The sequence below is a fragment of the Phyllobates terribilis genome, unplaced genomic scaffold, assembly GCF_046119375.1.
Source record: "Phyllobates terribilis strain yellow unplaced genomic scaffold, ASM4611937v1 Scaffold_65__1_contigs__length_7625178, whole genome shotgun sequence".
In the NCBI taxonomy this organism is placed as follows: domain Eukaryota; kingdom Metazoa; phylum Chordata; class Amphibia; order Anura; family Dendrobatidae; genus Phyllobates; species Phyllobates terribilis.
In genome coordinates, this window is record NW_027362825.1 from 4,938,338 (window position 1) to 4,958,627 (window position 20,290).

The window sequence follows — 20,290 nt, forward strand, 5'->3', positions numbered from 1 at the left end:
GACTTTGATCGTTTTCTCCACTCTCTCAGTCCCTGAAAATTGAAGCACACTCAGATGTCATCTGAGTGCGATCTGATTTCTTTCATGGACCTGTACTCGAATGAAAATTGGACATATCTCAGATTTTTTCAGTGGACTACTCAGTCTGGCGAAAAAATTGAACATGTGCACAGCCCCATAGAATATCATACGCACGAGAGCAATCAGTGAAAACCACAGATAGAACTCGTCCAAGAAAATCATTTGTGTGCAAGAGCCCTTATATTAGGTTTTTCTCTGAAATGCTGCAGTGTTTCAGAGTCACAATGTAGTTTTTGTTTCAAATACTTTTCCTTCATGTTTTTTTCACGATATTCGTTTTAATGAGAGCATTTGCCCCAAATGTGATGGAATTTATTACCATTTCCTTCCCTTTTCCATCTACTTTTTTCAGAGAATTCAATCTCGCCTTCTTAGAAGCAGCAGCCGGCCGGGTTTCTGCTTTTAAATATTTTCACTGATTTATGAAATAGAAAAAAGTCCAGGTAATGTGAGCAGTCAGGCCCACTAAGCCCCAGTGGCCTAATGGATAAGTCACTGGCCTCCTAAGCCGGGTATTGTGGGTTCGAGTCCCATCTGGGGTGCTTCATAAACTTTCTCTCCAACATTTTTTTCTTTCTATATTTCTTTATGGTCTCCATTACGTTATGGGTAATGTTTGTATTAAATAAAAGTAACTTTCTTGAATTTTTCCAGTGATTGTCCTTTATCTACTATAAATTCAGGTATTGCTGATTGTATTATCGACTCTTCTACAAAGAGTTAATATCGTGGTAGAAAATGTAAGGCGAGAAGGTCCAGCGGTTTTATAGTTGTCATCCGCTACTGGAAAATCCCTTTCAATGCTCCCAGTATACAGAATAAAAGAAGAAGAAGATGTAAATCCCAAACAAGCACAACTTCTTCTCTCCGAGCGCCGTGTTACCTGGGGATCTGGTTATTTTGCTTGTCAAGTGAACGCTGCAGCCCATCAGCAGATCAGGTAGATTATCTTTGCTTTCCCATCTGCAGATTACTATGGATCGTCTCCAGAACTGGGAAAAATCCAAAATGATTACAGACAAAATAATCTAGTTTTTTGATTTCATCACAGATTTCCAATTCAGGCCTCAATTTTCCCCTTTGCAACAAAAGAAAGAATTCTGATAAAGCCCCCTATATAAAGCCCCTGTAATACTGATTATAGCCATGCTATTATTTTGAAAATCTGGGTTTACATTTTAGAGAAATGCACTGTTTCATTGTTATGCAAATGAGCCGCAAGTGCAGTGGGCGGGGCCTGCACTTACACTGCTGCTGCTCTTCCCTATTCTCTACCATGGGGAATGATGGCACTGGATCTCGGGAGGAAGAGGCAGGTTACTGAATAAATAGTGACCTGCCAATCACTGTAACAAGACTGGCAGCGGGAGTGTAAGTAGTATATTATTCTTAGGAGTAATGTCAATTTGATTGCAGTAACTCAGCCCAATCATGAAAGATAAAACCTCCTCCAGAAAGGACAGTGAATCTGGATCGGTCCTTACAATTCAGAGGTTCATATACAACAGTCATAAGTAACAGTTAGAGATAATACAATAATTAAGGCAAAAAAACTGACGACCCAGCTCGTAAGAGCTTAAAATCTACAATGATATAGGGTAAGAACCCCTGATTCCAGCAATGTATCACTTACTGTGCAGCTTTTGCAATTTCAATAAAATCAGGGTTTTATCAGCAGATTATCACAATAGCACATGTAGTTCTCCTGCTCTGTATAACCACACCCAAACTGCTGATGGGCAGCTTTCTGCCTATGCAGTGTACACAAAAGCTGTCAATCAGTGGTGTGGGCAGAGTTATACAAAGCTCAGCATTCAGAGCACTGCTAAATCTGCAGCAGATAAACCAGGGATTTTATCAAAACTACAGCAAGCAGCCCAGCAAGTGAAACGTTGTTGAATCAGGATCTCTGTCCCTACATTATGCTGCTCTCAGATAACAGCAAATACCTGGTGACAGATTCCATTTAAAATTAGCCGCAGGCCAAGTTCCAGCCCCTTCCTGAATTGAGCGCTAATGGTTTCCTCTGTGGAAGGGAGGACATTGGCGTCTAAATGATGTAAAAATCATGTGCTCCAGCCTAGATGATCACCCTGTTTCCAGAAAGCATGTACATGTGCAGTGTATCATTTAACAGTGGTGATTTATGGCTGTTTTTAAAACCATTAAAGATGACCTATCACCGGGTCAAAAGTTTTCAGTTTTCGCCCCTTGTTTTATTCCTGCTGCTCCTCTCATTATTCCTTTATTTTAATCTGTCATACAATTCCAGAGATCTGGGATCTTTACGTTTAGTACAAATTTTTCTGTTCTTTGGCAAAGGGGTGTGGCTCACAGGATTCTCTGTGGGCGTGTCTTTAGGCTGCTCTGCATTATTACCCTGCGAGCAACGCCCCCTTGATAAAAGACATAAAAAATTATCACTAAATAAAAATGCCCATATCTCAGGAACTGGATGGTAAATTGCAAAAAGCGGTAAACTCAGGGGAACAATGGGAATAAAATAGGGGCAAAAACTGCTCAGTTCTGACCTTGGGACGAGTCCTCGTGAAGGTGTTTCTCTGTACAGTAAAGTGCAGTATTTGGTCTGTTCTAAATACAATAAAAAGGTCTTATAACAAATTGTGGTTATTTCTACCCTGACTTCTCCACTCTTGTATTACTGTCAATATGCTGATAGAACTTTCTATATTTCCACTAGGAAATTTAATGTTAAGGCTATGTGCCCACAATGCAGAAATGCTCAGGATTTTTCCTGACCGTTTCTGCATCTCCCTGGCAGAAAAAAACGCATGCGGATTGTACATGCGGATTGTACATGCGGATTGTACATGCGGATTGTACATGCGGATTGTACATGCGGATTGTACATGCGGATTGTATATATGGATTGTATATGTGGATTGTACATGCGGATTGTACATGCGGATTGTACATGCGGATTGTACATGCGGATTGTACATGTGTTTTCCTGCCAGGGACATGCGGATGTGAAGCGTTCTTCACTTGTATTTCCACATGCGGGTTGACAAGCGCTTTCCAAGCGATTTTAGCATCACTTGGAAAGTGCTTGACAACTTGGTCACACTATATAAATCCATGCAACCGGCATGGATTTATATACTGTGACCGAAAGAATGGTAAAAAATAAAAAAAATATATATATACTTACCCTCTAATGGCCCCCGGTGTCTTGCTTCCCTCCGTTCTCCCTTGCCGGCAGCGGTAGACTAAAGGACCTGCCAACTTCAGCGTCGCGTGACCCGTCACATGACTATGACGTCAGCGCAGGTCCTTCAGTCCATCGCGAGCTGCCAGCATGCGAGGAGGAGCGCAGCGCGGGCCGCCAGAAGGTAAGTATATATTTATTTTTTATTTTATTCTTTTTTTTTACAGTTTTCTATGGTACCCAGGTCCGGAGGAGAGTCTCCTCTCCTCTACACCCGGGTACCATCCGCACATTAGAAAGCATGGAATGCGCATCTACATATACAGTGATGCGTAATCCATGCAATCTAATGCAAGTCAATGGCGGCGAAAATGCAGCGCTTCCGCAAAATAATTGGTAGTGCTGCGTTTTTTTCCGCAATGATAATCCGCAGTGGAAACTTGTGCAGCATGTGCACAGCACATGCGGATTATCATTGGGGAACATGGCAGACCTTCTACCAAGCGTTTGTTAAGCATTTCTGCAGCGTTTTTGCCGCTGCGGAAATGCTTAAAAAACGCATCGTGGGCACACAGCCTTAGAACTGCCGGTGATATAAAAATATAATTTTCTTTTATTGAAACTTTTCTAGACCTCGGTTTACACTGTTGAAGTTTACAGCTCATCACCAGCCGAAATAGCTCAGTTGGGAGAGCGTTAGACTGAAGATCTAAAGGTCCCTGGTTCGATTCCGGGTTTCGGCAAGAGGAAAAGGATCTTTTAAAGAATATTTTTACATATTCTTCTGCATATAAATAAATAAATTTTGAAGCAATGAAAAAAACATTTTTTAATTTCTTTACTAATTTGAATAGCATAAAAATAAAGTTCAAGACTGTGTTCACATGATGCGTTCCCAATGCATTTTTTTTTTTTGCAAAATTAAAAAATATAGTAAAAACGCATCAGTTTACTGCATTGTCATTTTTGTTTGGGAATGTATTGGGTGAACAAATTCTTAGGGTGAATCCAGTGGTGTTTTTCCAAAATATAGGACCCTCAAAGTCACTTCAAAACTGACTAGGTCTGTGAAAAATAGGACTTGGAAATTTTCTTAAATTTTCTTAAAAAAAAAATGAAATCTTGCTGCTAAATTTTAACTTTTCTAACATCCAAACGAAATAAAAGGAGGTTTGGGAAATGATGCTGACATAAAGTAGACATATACAGTGGGGAAAAAAGTATTTAGTCAGCCACCAATTGTGCAAGTTCTCCCACTTAAAAAGATGAGAGATGCCTGTAATTGCCATCATAGGTAGACCTCAACTATGAGAGACAAAATGGGAAATCAAATCCTGAAAATCACATTGTCTGATTTGGAAAGAATTTTTTTTTCACATTTTGGTGGAAAATAAGTATTTGGTCAATTACAAAAGTTCTTCTCAATACTTTGTTATATATCCTTTGTTTACAATGACAGAGGTCAAACATTTTCTGTGAGTCTTCACAAGGTTGGCACACACTGTTGCTGGTATGTTGGCCCATTCTTCCATGCAGATCTCCTCTAGAACAGTGATGTTTTGGGGCTGTCGCTGGGCAACACGGACTTTCAACTCCCTCCAAAGGTTTTCTATAGGGTTTAGATCTGGAGACTAGCTAGACCACTCCAGGACCTTGAAATGCTTCTTACAAAGCCACTTCATTACCTTGGCGGTGTGCTTGGGATCATTGTCATGCTGAAAGACCCAGCCCCGTTTCATCTTCAATCTTCAAGAATTTTTTTCTCGTTACACCGTTTACCGATCGGATTAATTCTTTTTTTATATTGATAGATCGGGTGATTCTGGACGCAGCGATACCAAATATGTGTATGTGTTTTTTTATTATTATTTTATTTTGAATGGGGTGAAAGGGGGGTGATTTAAACTTTTATATATTTTTTATTCTTTTAATATTTTTAAAAACATTTTTTTTTACTTTTTGCATACTTCTATAGTCTCCATAGGATACTAGAAGCAGCAACTGACCGATCGTCTCTGCTACATAGAGGTGATGAACAGATCACCTCTATGTAGCAGAAATGCTCCTGTGCTTATGAGCACCAACCACTAGGTGGCGCTCATAGCGATCAGTACATGACAACCTCTGGGGTCTGCTGCAGACCCAGGGTTGTCATGCCCACCCATCAGTGACCTGCGATCACGTGAAGGAGTCACCGATGGGCGGGGTAAGTAACGCACTTCCAGCGCGGCGCTGTTAAATGCCGCTGTCAGAGTTTGACAGCGGCATTTAACATGTTAACAGCTGTGGTGGATCGCGACTCCACCCGCGGCTGTTGCGGGCACATGTCAGCTGTAAAAATCAGCTGACATGTGCCTGATTCAGTGTGGGCACACCACCGGAGCCTGCGCTGAACGGTGGGTGACAGTCTGGTGCATACTATTATACCCCAGGCTGTAAAGGGGTTAAGGATATAAGCATTCAAAGTTTGAAAATGACAAATTTCTCAAACTTTTCAGCAAACTTTAGATATTTTCACAAAAAAAGCTAAAAACATATCGACTTAAATTTACCGCTAACATAAAGGACAATATGTCACAAATAAACGCTTTCAAAATTATTAAGATATGTTGTAGCGTTCCAGAATTATTAACACAAAGAGTGACACTTGTCAGATTGAAAAAAATGACCTTGGTCGTTAATCTCAAAAGTGGCTCTGTCACTAAGGGGTTAAAGATCAATAATAAAAATAAATTATGCTACATTTCCATTCATGATAAACACTAATCAGCTTGTAGCTGACTGGTTTGGAAACAGTTAATTCACAGCATTCAGCAGAAGTCAGGATGGCCGAGCGGTCTAAGGCGCTGCGTTCAGGTCGCAGTCTCCTCTGGAGGCGTGGGTTTGAATCCCATTTCTGACATCAGTTCTTATCCTTCCTGACATTGTACAGCTTCTCTCCTGTAATTGATTAGTACATGTTAGAACACATAATAACACTGAAATCTTATATAGAATTTATATGGTAATGCAGCATTGAGCCACGGACTTTCAGCTCTTCTCCCTAAGCTTCTTTTAACTAATTTCAGCCTACAATGATTTCTTAAAGGGACATCTAAGGAATCGAGAATTAAACAAACATTTGTTTGTGAGACAACACCTTTAACCCAATCCCTGCCATTGATATGGTATATCATAATGAGGATATGATGAAGCCTAATCCTATCTATTCTGTGATCCGACCCCATATCGTATCGACAATCAGTGACGACCTGTCTGATCACATTCCTTACTTTACAGCGCAGTTATGTGAGCACTAACACCTGTATATACGGGAATATAGATATACAGAGCTTTACTACATTACTGCAAACAAAATAAACCAATCCCTGTGTGGTATTAAAAGAATAAAGGAACATCAGCTAAAAAAACATTTCCACTGATTTATGAAATGTGAAAAAAGTCCAGGTAATGTGAGCAATCAGCCCCCACTAAGCCCCAGTGGCCTAATGGATAAGGCACTGGCCTCCTAAGCCAGGGATTGTGGGCTTGAGTCCCATCTGGGGTGTTTCATAAGCTTTTTCTCCAATATTTTTTTTCTTCCTACATTTTTTTATTGTCTCCATTATGTTAAGGGTAATGTTTGCACTAAGAGCAACTTTCTTGAATTTTACCAGTGATTGTCCTTTATCTACTATAAATTCAGGTATTGCTGATTGTATTATCGACTCTTCTACAAAGAGTTAATATCTTGGTAGAAAATGTATGGCGGGAAGGTCCAGCGGTTTGGAGCTATGTTCACACATCATGTTTTTTTCAACGTTTTTTTATGCATTTCTTTATGCAAATTTTCAGTTGCGTTTTACAGTACCAGCAAAGTCTATGAGATCCCAGAAATCTCATGCTCATATCATGTTTTTTTATCAGGATTTTGTGCCTTGGTTGGGTTTTTTGCAAAATATAGCATGTCACTTCTTTCAGTGTTTTTTTCAGCAATTTTTCACACATTGGAAATAATGGGTGATGAAAAAAATGCTGAAAAAACGCACCAAAAACGCAGGTGTCAGGGTTTTCAGTGTTTTTTCAGCATTTTTTGTGTCAAAACCAGAATGAGACTTTTTTTTCACTGAACTTTATGTACATGCATAAAAGAGACAAAAGGACAGTTAAAAAACGCACCAAAGAAAAGCAAAAAAGCAAGAAAAATCCCGAACAAACCTCCTGGCAAGAGATCAGGTTTTGCTGCAGAATAAAAAGGCAGCAAAAACGCAATGTGTGAATATACCCTCAAAGGGTTTGTCCACTACTGGAAAATCCCTTTTCAATGCTCTCGGTGTACAGAATAAAAGAAGTAAAAACTGTAAATCCCAAACAAGCCCAACTTCTTCTCTCCGAGCGCCGTGTTACCTGGGGATCTGGTTACTTTGCTTGTCAAGTGAACGCTGCAGCCCATCAGCAGATCAGGTAGATTATCTTTGCTTTCCCATCTGCAGATTACTATGGATCTTCTCCAGAACTGGGAAAAATCCAAAATGATTCCAGCCAAAATAATCTAGTTTATTGGTTTCATCACAGATTCCAATTCAGGCCTCAATCTTCCCCTTTGCAACAAAAGAAAGAATTCTGATGGGTGAAGATTTCATCCTGTTTCCATTCGCACCCAGAGTAAGACATGTGAGTGAGACATTGGCCCCATTAGTGCTGACATTTTGCTTGTCATAAATTTACACATCGGAAAATCACTGGAAGGAATAGCAAAAGCAGATTTATTGCCAAACAGCATCTTAATGTTACCTGGATCCCTGCAAATAATTACACTGAAATCTGGAATATTGCTCTTAAAGGGAACCTCTCATCAGGTTTTACACCCCAAACTAATGACATTTTTATAAAGTCCCTGTAATGCTGATCACAGAAATACCATTATTTTGAAAATCTAGGTTTACATTTTAGAGAAATGCACTGTTTAATTGTTATGCAAATGAGCATCAAGTGCAGTGGGCGGGGCCTGCACTTACACTGCTGCCTCTCTTCAGAGACAGTGGACAGTGAAGCTGGACCACTGAGCAACAGTCCAGGTCTTTTTCTCCTTGGCCCAGGTAAGACGCTTCTGGCGTTGTCTATTGGTCATGAGTGGCTTGACACAAGGAATGCGACACTTGTAGCCCATGTCCTGGATACGTTTGTGTGTGGTGGCTCTTGAAGCAATGACTCCAGCAGCAGTCCACTCCTTGTGAACCTCCCCCAAATTTTTGAATGGTCTTTTCTAAACAATCATTTCAAGGCTGCGGTTATCCCGGTTGTTTGTGCACCTTTTTCTACCACACTTTTTCCTTACACTCAACTTTCCATTAATATGCTTGAATACAGCCCTCTGTGAACAGCCAGCTTCTTTAGCAATGACCTTTTGCGGCTTACCCTCCTTGTGGGGTGTGTCAATGACTACCTTCTGGACATCTGTCAAGTCAGCAATCTGCCCCATGATTGTGGAGCCTACTGAAATAGACTAAGGGACTTTTTTTTAAACACCTAGGAAGCCTTTGCTGGTATTATTTGTTAATTATTCTCATTTGCTGAGATAATGACTTTTGTGTTTTCATTGGCTGTAAGCCATAATCATCAACATTAACAGAAATAAACACTTGAAATAGATCACTCTGTTTGCAATGACTCTATATAATATACGAGTTTCACTTTTTCTATTAAAGAACTGAAATAAATTAACTTTTTGATGATATTCTAATTTTGTGAGAAGCACCTGTACATACTGTAATAGGTCAATTAGGTATTGTCCATCGCTGGCTTTTGGCGCACTGAAATGGTTGCTAGTGGTATACTGGGATTGGGCAGAGTGTCAGATTTCAAAACTGTAAAAAAATCTGTTGAGGGATGAAGACATCAGCGAATTCTGTATCATAGCTGGCTGCTTCTTGTTTGTTGGTTTTATAGAATTTAAAGTGAATCAGTCAGCAGTTTTTTTTTATCTTAGAGTAACATGATGTAATAATAATATTCTTTCTTTATATAACGCCAACATATTCCAGAGCACTTTACAATTCAGAGGTTCATATACAACAGTTATAAGCAACAGTTAAAGATAATACAATAATTAACCACTTCGCGCCAGAGCCTGTTTTTGCCTTCGTGACCGGGCCAATTTTTTCAATTCTGACCACTGTCACTTTATGAAGTAATTACTCTGAAACGCTTCAATGGATTCCCCTGATTCTGAGACTGTTTTTTCGTGACATATTGTACTTCATGATAGTGGTAAAATTTCTTTGATATCACTTGCGTTTATTTGTGAAAAAATCAGAAATTTGGCAAAAATTTTGAAAATTTTGCAATTTTCAAACTTTGAATTTTCATGCCCTTAAATCAGAGAGATATGTCACACAAAATAGTTAATAAATAACATTTCCCACATGTCTACTTTACAGCAGCACAATTTTGGAACCAAAAGTTTTTTTTGTTGGGAAGCTATAAGGGTTAAAAGTTGACCAGCAATTTCTCATTTTTCCAACAAAATTTACAAAACATTTTTTTAGGGACCACATCATATTTGAAGTCACTTTGAGAGGTCTTTATGACAGAAAATACCCAAAAGTGAACCATTATAAAAACTGCACCCCTCAAGGTGCTCAAAACCACATTCAAGAACTTTATTAACCCTTCAGGTGCTTCACAGGAATTTTTGGAATGTGGAAGAAAAAAATTAACATTTAACTTTTTTCACAAAAATGTTACTTTAGACCCAATTTTTTTTATTTTTGCAGGGGTAACAGGAAAAAATGGACCCCAAATTTTTTTGTGCAAATTCTTATGAGCGCGTTGATACCCCATATGTGAGGGAAAACCACTGTTTGGGCGCACGGCAGGGTTCGGAAGGGAAGGAGCGCCATTAGACTTTTTGAATGTAAAATTTGTTTGAATAATTAGCAGACGCCATGTTGCGTTTGGAGAGCTCCTGATGTGCCTAAACAGTGGAAACCCCCCACAAGTGAGACTATTTTGGAAACTAGACCCCTTAGGGAACTTATCTAGATGTGTGGTGAGCACCTTGAACCTCAAGGTGCTTCACAGAAGTTTATAATATTGAGCTGTAAAAATAAAATTTTCACATTTTTACCACAAAAATGTTTTTCATCCCCTAATTTTGCATTATCATAAGGGTAATAGGATAAATTGCACCATGAAGTTTGTTGTGCAATTTCTCCTGAACACGCCAATACCCCATATGTGGAGGCAAACCACTGTTTGGGCGCACGGCAGGGTTTGGAAGGGAAGGAGCGCCATTTGACTTTTTGAATGTAAAATTTGCTTGAATAATTAGCGGACGCCATGCTGCATTTGGGGAGCCCCTGATGTGCCTAAACAGTGGAAACCCCCCACAAGTGACACCATTTTGGAAACTAGACCCCTTGGGGAACTTATCTAGATGTGTGGTGAGCATATTGGGAGATATAATAAACAAATCAGTAGCAGGTGAAGAATTGGTTTTATTTATTTTTTACGTCGTTCCTTGTGCGGTATAAGTGATGAAATTACTTTATTCTTCGGGTCGGTGTGCTAACAGCGATACCAGATTTATATCGGGTTTTTATGACTGACAGCTGTCACACACTAAAAGACACTATTTTTTGCAAAATCTAGTTTTTGCATCGCCATATTTTGAGAGCTATAATTTTTCCATATTTCGGCCAACAGAGTCATGTGACAGCTTGTTTTTTGCGGGACGAGTTGACATTTTTATTGGTACCATTTTTGGGTACGTGAAATTTTTTGATCGCTTTCTATTCCGTTTTTTGGGAGGTAAACTTAACAAAAACCAAAAACAATTCAGGAATTGTTTTTTGGGTTTTTTTTTATGCCGTTCTGCGTGTGGTAAAAGTGATAAGGCAGCATTATTCTTCGTGTCAGTACGCTTAGATGATCATCCTGTTTCCAGAAAGCATGTACATGTGCAGTGTATCATTTAGCAGTTGTGATTTATGGCTGTTTTTAAAACCATTAAAGATGACCTATCACCGGGTCAAAAGTTTCCAGTTTTCGCCCCTTGTTTTATTCCCGCTGCTCCCCTCATTATTCCTTTTTTTTTAGCCTGTCATACAATTCCAGAGATCTGGGATCTTTATGTTAGTGAAAATTTTTCTGTTCTTTGCCAAAGGGGTGTGGCTCACAGGATTCTCTGTGGGCGTGTCTTTAGGCTGCTATGCATTATTACCCTGCGAGCAACGCCCCCTTGGTAAAAGACATAAAAAAATTATCGCTAAATAAAAATGCCCATATCTCAGGTACTGGATGGGGAATTTCAAAGAGCAAAAAGTGGTAAACTCAGGGGAACAATGGGAATAAAATAGGGGCAAAAACTGTTCAGTTCTGACCTTGGGACGGGTCCTCTTGAAGGCGTTTCTCTGTACAGTAAAGCGCAGTATTTGGTCTGTTCTATTTACAATAAAAAGGTCTTGTAACAAATTGTGGGTATTTCTACCCTGACTTCTCCACTCTTGTATTATTGTCAATATGCTGCTAGAATTTTTCTATTTTTCCACTAGGAAAATTAATTTTTAGAACTGCCGGTGATATAACAATATAATTTTCTTTTATTGAAACTTTTTTAGACCTCAGTTTACACTGTTGAAGTTTACAGCTCATCACCAGCCGAAATAGCTCAGTTGGGAGAGCGTTAGACTGAAGATCTAAAGGTCCTTGGTTCGATCGCGGGTTTCGGCATATGGAGAGGTATTTTTTTAAAGAATGCTTTTACATTTTCCTCTGCGTTTATTTTTTCCAGGACTCCACAATTCACAGATCATAAAGACACTTAATATCATAATTTTAAAAATGGCAATCATGGTTCACATGATGCGTTTCCAATGCATTTTTTGCTGTAAACGTAAAAAATATTGTAAAAGCACATCAGTTTTACTGCGGTGTCATTTTTATTTGGGAATGCATTGTGTGAACAAGTTCTTAGGGTGAATCCAGTGATGTTTTTCCAAAATATAGGCCCCTCAAAGTCACTTCAAAACTGACTAGGTCTGTAAAAAATAGAACTTGGAAATTTTCTTAAATTTTCTTAAAAAGAAAATTAAATCTTGCTGCTAAATTTTAACCTTTCTAACATCTTAACAAAATAAAAGGAGGTTTGGGAAATGATGCTGACATAAAGTAGACAAATAGGAAATGTTATTTATTAACATGTTTGGTTGTCTGACTTGTTGGTTTTAGGATATAAGCAGTTAAAGTAAAAAAATTGGTAACATTTAAAAATTTTCAGCAAACTTTAGATACTTTCACAAGAAAAACTAAAAACATATTGACCTCAATTTGCTGTTAATATAAAGTACAATGTGTCACGAAAAAACACTTTCAGAATCACGGGGATATGTTAAGCATTCCAGAGTTGTTACCACATAAAGTGACACGTGTCAGTTTTAAAAAATGTGGCTTTGGTCGCTAAGCTCAAAATTGGCTCCGTCACTAATGAATTAAAAATGAATATTGAAATAAAATAAATCATGATATATTTCCTTTCATCACAAGTAATGCTCATCTTTCTGCTGCTTAGCTTAGAAAGAGTTAATTTACTCAAACCAGCAGAAGTCAGGATAGCTGAGCTGTCTAAGGCGCTGCATTCATGTCGCAGTCTCCCCTGGAGGCGTGGGTTCGACTCCTGCTTCTGACATCAATATTTTTTTCAAGAAATTGTACAGCTTCTCTCCTGTTATTGATTAGTTGTGGGTCCTCTATTGGCGGCAATCTCAAAATCGATCACTAAAAGTAGAATATTTTGAGAGGTATAGTTTTTAGTGATGAGCGAGCACTAAAATGCTCGGGTACTTGTTGCTCGGGTAGAGCAAATTGGAATACTCGGGTGCTCGACCCGAGCAACGAGCCGAATGTCAGTCTATGGGAAACTCGAGCATTTTTCAGGCGGCTCACCCTGGCGGTCTGCATAGAGCCTAAAAATTGCCCAAATCGATGGGAACAGTGCTCAAATGACATGGGAACAGCATGGGGAAGACCCCTGGAAGCATTTCTGACTCCCAGGTCACTGCTGTTAACAATGTTGTCAGAGTATTACGCCACTTTTACGGACTCACAATAAAACATACAAAAACGAAACCAAAATGGATTTTCCTGGTAAATATGTTAAGAAACATACTTTCCAGGGTAATGACTTGTATAGAAGGCAAAATAAATAACCAAAACCAAAAATACTCCTCCACACCTTGGGCTATGTTCACACGTTGCGTTTTTGATGTGTTTTTGCACTTTTGCATTGTTTTCAACCAAGACAAATGCATTCACCAGGAAATGTAATTTTAACATTTTACAACCTTATCTGGCCATGTGGTGTGTGACACATCATCAGACACATGCATACAGTGCTGAAAAGACATGGGAACAGCATGGGGAAGACCTCTGGAAGCATCTCTGACTTCCAGGTCACTGCCTAAAAGTGTGCCTATCATAAGTGATCCTTGGCGCATGCGAAGATGCCTCCCGCCATGCACCTGTCGTTGCAGACTTGCAACAATCACCATCCACGTCCTTGTCCCACTGCAGCGTTCAGTTGTCCCTACCCCATTCCTTGGAATGCAAGCACAAGTAAGCAGGCAGCCAGCCACCGACCCACAGGCTGCAATACTATGCTGCCAAATTTTTGACAGCTGCTTGCACTTGAAATGTGGCCTTTTAAGCTCGTGGAGGTGGAAGCTTTTCACAACCTCATGCCGGTGGCGGCCGGGTGTCCATACTCGGTCCCCAGACTCCCCTATTTTTCCCGGTATCGCCTCCGCCTTCCACAAACACGGGTCCCACAACATTACCCGTGCCCTCCTCAGTGCACTTACTGGGAAGGACCACCTAACCACAAACACGTGGACAGGTGAATGTGGCCAGGGACGGTACGGAGCCAGTCCACAACTTTTTTTTGCTGACAGTTGTCTTTAGCTCGGTGAAAGGACTGGCATAGAGGGAAACCCTATCTAGCCTGCATGTCATTTCTCACAGGAAGTCCTGTAATGAAGCTTGTTGCAGAAGCAATGGCAGCCCGTGCAACATCAATTCGCCCTTGTCGGTGGTGCTTTGACACACACACACACACATCTTTCTTTGCGCATTTATTTTCTTGAATACAGAGTTGGACAATGGCTTGATCTGTAATGCAGTTTGAGAAATAACATGCATAAGCATGGCCGATCCACATTAAAAAAGCAGCTATAGAGTGTCCGGGAACCTTCCCCCACACTTTTCTTAGCCAGGGCTGCTTTTCGGCAGGGTTAAACGGGCCCACCAGAGAAACGGAGACTCCTCCGGCGGGCCCTGGCTTCTCCTTCAGGAGAGATCATAGTGCCGAGGTGAGGCCATGATGATGATCGAGGCCACCATCTGCTTAGTTTTCTGTTACTTGGAATGCAAGTGCAAGTATGCAGCACTTACTGGGAAGGACCACCTAACCACAAACATGTGGACAGGTGAATGTGGCCAGGGATGGTACGGAGCCAGTCCACAACTTTTTTTGCTGACAGTTGTATTTAGCTCGGTGAAAGGACTGGCATAGAGAGAAACCTTATCTAGCCTGCATGTCATTTCTCCCAGGAAGTCCTGTAAAGCCGCTTGCACTTGAAATGTGGCTTTTTAGGCCCATGGAGGCGGAAGCTTTTCACAACCACATGCCTCGTGTCCATACTCAGTCCCCAGCCGTCACTATTTCTCCCGGTGTTGTCTCCGTCTTCTACATGCACGGGTCCCTTAACATTACTGCTGGTACTTTTCTGGGGGAATTTGCTTGCCTCCTACCAGCCTGGAATATTTCCAGAAAACTATGGTACGACGCCATGGTATTAGCACTGCCCCCAGAACCAGTAGCGAAGCCATCCCCAATTTCCTTCTCAGGAATTTTATTTGGTAGACTGAGTGGCTGCCCAAATACATTTTCTCATAAAGGAGCTGAAGATAGAGTGGCAGCAGGTGCAAGTTTCTCCTGCCTGTTAAATATTAGAGGGTGAACGGCAGCACATTGGATCAGTGGTTAGCACTGAAGACTTGCAGTGCTGGGAGCCTGGGTTCAAATCCCAGATAGGACAACATCTGCAAGGACTTTGTTTGTTCTCCCCATGTTTGCATGGGTTTCCACCTCTGTAAAAAAGCAGCCATAGAGTGTCCAGGAACCTTTCCACACACTTTTCTTAGCCAGGACTGCTTCTTGGCATGGTTGGACAGTCCCACCAGAGAATCCTCTGGTGAGCCTTGGCTTCTGCCTCAGGAAAGTTCATGATAGAGCTAACTTTGCAGCTGCTATGGGGCTCTTGAGCAGGGGAGAAAGGTTAGCCCTCAGAATCAAATCTTCTGGTGGGCACAATGTTTTTCAATCTGAAACAGCTTCTCAGTGGGAGTTGTATTTCACCACAGCCATATTCTTTAGCTCGGTGAAAGGACTGGCATAGAGGGAAACCGTATCTACCCCGGCTGTAATTTCTCCGTCACCAGGTTCTGCCCATTGTCACACACGACCATGCCTGGCTGTATGTTCAGCAGTGAGAGCCACAGATCAGGCTGCTGTGTTACAGCTTTCAACAACTCTGCAGCGCTGGGCGGTTTGTCAATTAAGCACTAAGCATGTTATCTTCAGCACAGCCAGTTGCCACTTGGCCAAGGCAGTGCTGTCACCTTGTGACTGATGTGGTCATTTCGGAGATGGAGAAGGAGGTGCTTGAGCTGAACAATGTGATTACATTGTTGTTAAATTGGTGACACTGTTTTTTATACTAAAGAAAGATCCTATTGTTTTGTTTTTTTTTAAGTTTTTTTTTTAAGACAAACGCATTCACCGGGAAATGTCATTTTAACATTTTACAACTTTATCTGGCAATGTGGTGTGTGACACATCATCAGACACTTCCTGTTTTATTTATGATGGAGGGACTCTGAAAGTCATAAAGCCTATTTTTATAGGGACATCAGACAGCCCTTACTATTCTTAAAAGGCCAGCAGTTGGCCCTGGCTATTGTTAGAGAGCCATAAGCCGGCTATACTTTGTTGTTCCCATTAATAACAAGTGGGTCTCCTATACTGTTATTGCATATCCAGTGACTGCAAGGTCTGCCAAAAATTTGGACGCAACCCAATACCCCTTTGAAGAGACATAGAGGAGGGTCTCAGTAAAAAAAATGTTCCCATTATAAAGGAGCGGGTTTCCTATAAGTGGTAATGCCCATGCTGTGACTGCAAGTGCTCTCAAAATTTGGGAAAAACCCTCCTAAGAATTTAAAGACACACAGAGCAGGGCCACAGTAACAAGTACGACATGTTCCCATTAGAAAGGAGAGAGTCTGCTATACAGTTATAGGGTATGCAGTGAGTCCAATGGCTGACAATTTTAAGAAAAACCCCACTAAGAATTTAAAGACACATGGAGCAGGGCCACAGTAACAAGTACGACATGTTGCCATTAGAAAGGAGAGAGTCTGCTATACAGTTATAGGGTATGCAGTGAGTCAAACGGCTGACAATATTAGGAAAAACCCCACTAAGAATTTAAAGACACATGGAGCAGGGCCACAGTAACAAGTACAACATGTTCCCATTAGAAAGGAGAGAGTCTGCTATACAGTTATAGGTTATGCAGTGAGTCCAACGGCTGACAATTTTAGGAAAAACCCCACTAAGAATTTAAAGACTCATGGAGCAGGGCCACAGTAACAAGTACGACATGTTCCCATTAGAAAGGAGAGAGTCTGCTATACAGTTATAGGGTATGCAGTGAGTCCAACGGCTGACAATTTTAGGAAAAAACCCACTAAGAATTTAAAGACACATGGAGCAGGGCCACAGTAACAAGGTACGACATGTTCCCATTAGAAAGCAGAGGGTCTGCTATACAGTTATAGGGTATACTGTGAGTCCAACAGCTGACAATTTTAGGAAAAGCCCCACTAAGAATTTAAAGACACATGGAGCATGGCCACATTAACAAGTACGACATGTTCCCATTAGAAAGGAGAGAGTCTGCTATACAATTATAGGGTATGCAGTGAGACCAATGGCTGACTATTTTAGGAAAAACCCCACTAAGAATTTAAAGACATATGGAGCATGGCCACAGTGACAAGTACGACATGTTCCCATTAGAAAGGAGAGGGTCTGCTATACAGTTATAGGATATGCAGTGAGTCCAACGGCTGACAATTTTAGTAAAAACACCACTAAAAATTTAAAGACACATGGAGCAGGACCACAGTAACAAGGTACAACATGTTCCCATTAGAAAGGAGAGGGTCTGCTATACAGTTATAGGGTATACTGTGAGTCCAACAGCTGACAATTTTAGGAAAAGCCCCACTAAGAATTTAAAGACACATAGAGCATGGCCACAGTAACAAGTACGACATGTTCCCATTAGAAATGAGAGAGTCTGCTATACAGTTATAGGGTATGCAGTGAGTCCAACGGCTGACAATTTTAGGAAAAACCCCACTAAGAATTTAAAGACACATGGAGCAGGGCCACAGTAACAAGTACGACATGTTCCTATTAGAAAGGAGAGGGTTTTCTATACAGTTATAGGGTATGCAGTGAGTCCAACGGCTGACCAATTTTGGTAAAAACACCACTAAGAATTTAAAGACTCATGGAGCAGGGCTACAGTAACAAGTACGACATGTTCCTATTAGAAAGGAGAGGGTCTGCTACACAGTTATAGGGTATGCAGTGAGTCCAACGGCTGACAATTTTAGGAAAAACCCCACTAAGAATTTAAAGACACATAGAGGAGAGGGTCTGCTATACAGTTATATGTTATTGTTATGATAGGCTACAAGCACTAAGGAAAGACAGGAGATCTGTCCCTACAATAGAACTAATCTAGATCCCTACGATGTAACGGGGAACCTGATCCTGCGATCAGACACGCTAAAGTCCTCAGCTAGTCTGAACGAAGACCTATAGATGTGAGGGAGGGATCCCTACAAGAACTAGGGACTGGGAGAAAGATGGACACCTCCTAGCAGAAATTGCAGCAGAAAAAGACAAACACACAACATAGAACATAAAGGTCAAAAGACCTAGTTAAACTGACTGAGAAAAGTTACAAAGCACCTGGCTAGCTTAAGAGTAGAAATTACAATGAAGTCCAGCATGGCCAGAAGGGCGGAGCAGGATTAAATAGGCAAAAAGGTCATGTGACCAGCAAAATAGAAAAAACCTAACAGGAGAGTTCTAACAGTACCCCCTCTTCTATGAGGATCCTCTGGATCCCCTAGGCCCAGGCTTATCAGGAAACCTCTTGTGAAATGCTCTGACAAGTCTGGAAGCAGAAACATCATCCGCCCTCACCCATGAGTTATCCTCGGGACCGAAACCCTTCCAAGCGACGAGATACTGCAAACTCCCTCTATACCGTCTAGAATCAAGGATGCGGGAAATTTCATATTCCCCGTCCTCCACCACCGGAGGAACAGTGGCAGTGGCATCTCTATCTGATACATCAGCTTTTTTCAATAGAGAAACATGAAACACCGGATTAATCTTCCAGGAGGTAGGAACCTCCAACCTAACAGCAGATTGGTTAACTACCTGAAGCACCTTAAAGAGCCCTACAAACTTGGGACCCAATTTTTTAGAAGGAATCCTCAACCGCAGATTCTTAGAGGACAACCAAACCATGTCACCAACCGTAAACAAAACCTCTTGACGTTTCCTGTCAAAGTACCTCTTAGATTTTTTGTTAGCCTCCTGAAAATTACCACGCACATCCGTCCAAACTCTCTCCAAATCACCGGAAAAACTCTCCTCCTCAGGCACAGCCGATACCAATTTGGAGAATGACCCAAAAGACGGATGTCTCCCAGAACAACAAAAAATAGGCGAACACCCAGCAGAAGAGGATGTATGGTTGTTAAGAGCAAATTCAGCAAGCGGCAGAAACTCAGACCACCCCTCTTGATTGTCTGCCACAAAACAACGCAAGAACTGCTCAATATTCTGATTCTTCCTTTCTGTCTGGCCATTAGACTCAGGATGATATCCAGATGAAAACGACAAATGAACTCCCAACCTGTCACAAAAGGCATGCCAAAAACGAGCCACGAACTGAGGTCCCCTATCAGAAACAATGTCAGTAGGAACACCATGGAGTCTGACAATTTCCTTGACAAAGGCTTTAGCGAGTATCTTAGCGCAGGGCAGTGTGATGAAGGGAACCAAGTGACACATCTTGCTAAAATGGTCCACAACCACCCAGATGACCGTGAAACCCTCAGAGGAGGGAAGGTCAGTAATAAAGTCCATAGCCAGATGTGTCCAAGGTGCACTAGGAACCTCCAGAGGGCAAAGCAACCCCACAGCAGGAGTATAAGAAGACTTAGATCTAGCACACACAGTACATTGACGCACCCACTTAATGACTTCCTTCTGCCATCCAGGCCACCAAAAACTGCGACCCACAAGTCTCTTGGTCTCAGGGTATGCAGTGAGTCCAACGGCTGAACAATTTTAGTAAAAGCACCACTAAGAATTTAAATACACAAGGAGCAGGGCCACAGTAACAAGTACGACATGTTCCCATTAGAAAGGAGAGGGTCTGCTATACAGTTATAGCGTATGCAGTGAGTCCAACGGCTGACAATTTTAGGAAAAACCCCACTAAGAATTTAAAGACACATAGAGCAGGGCCACAGTAACAAGATACGACATGTTCCCATTAGAAAGGAGAGAGTCTGCTATACAGTTATAGGAAACCAAGCAATGTGAACTGAGGTCTAAGATGGTAGACATGCAAGAAATAGGAGCATGTTCACACTAGCAAAAAGAAGCAAAACCTACAAAAGACAAAAATATATCTCATACCCTACCATCATTATATATAAATGTAAAGCAAAGTTGCATAATAAATATAGGGTACTTAGTGAACTATTTTTGATCTTGTATACTTTTTTTGATCAAAAATAGTTCACTAAGTACCCTATATTTATTATGCAACTTTGCTTTACATTTATATATAATGATGGTAGGGTATGAGATATATTTTTGTCTTTTGTAAGTTTTGCTTCTTT

The 20,290-nt window shown here is 40.9% G+C and overlaps 3 non-coding genes across 3 annotated transcripts; all 3 read left to right on the forward strand.

Moving 5' to 3' along the window:
* Positions 1 to 3,920: 3,920 nt before the first annotated feature.
* TRNAF-GAA (transfer RNA phenylalanine (anticodon GAA)) lies at positions 3,921 to 3,993 on the forward strand. Its single transcript has one exon. It is a non-coding gene; the product is annotated as a tRNA-Phe (tRNA).
* A 2,076-nt stretch (positions 3,994 to 6,069) lies between these two features.
* Positions 6,070 to 6,152, forward strand: TRNAL-CAG (transfer RNA leucine (anticodon CAG)). Its single transcript has one exon. It is a non-coding gene; the product is annotated as a tRNA-Leu (tRNA).
* A 5,737-nt stretch (positions 6,153 to 11,889) lies between these two features.
* Positions 11,890 to 11,962, forward strand: TRNAF-GAA (transfer RNA phenylalanine (anticodon GAA)). Its single transcript has one exon. It is a non-coding gene; the product is annotated as a tRNA-Phe (tRNA).
* Positions 11,963 to 20,290: the final 8,328 nt, after the last annotated feature.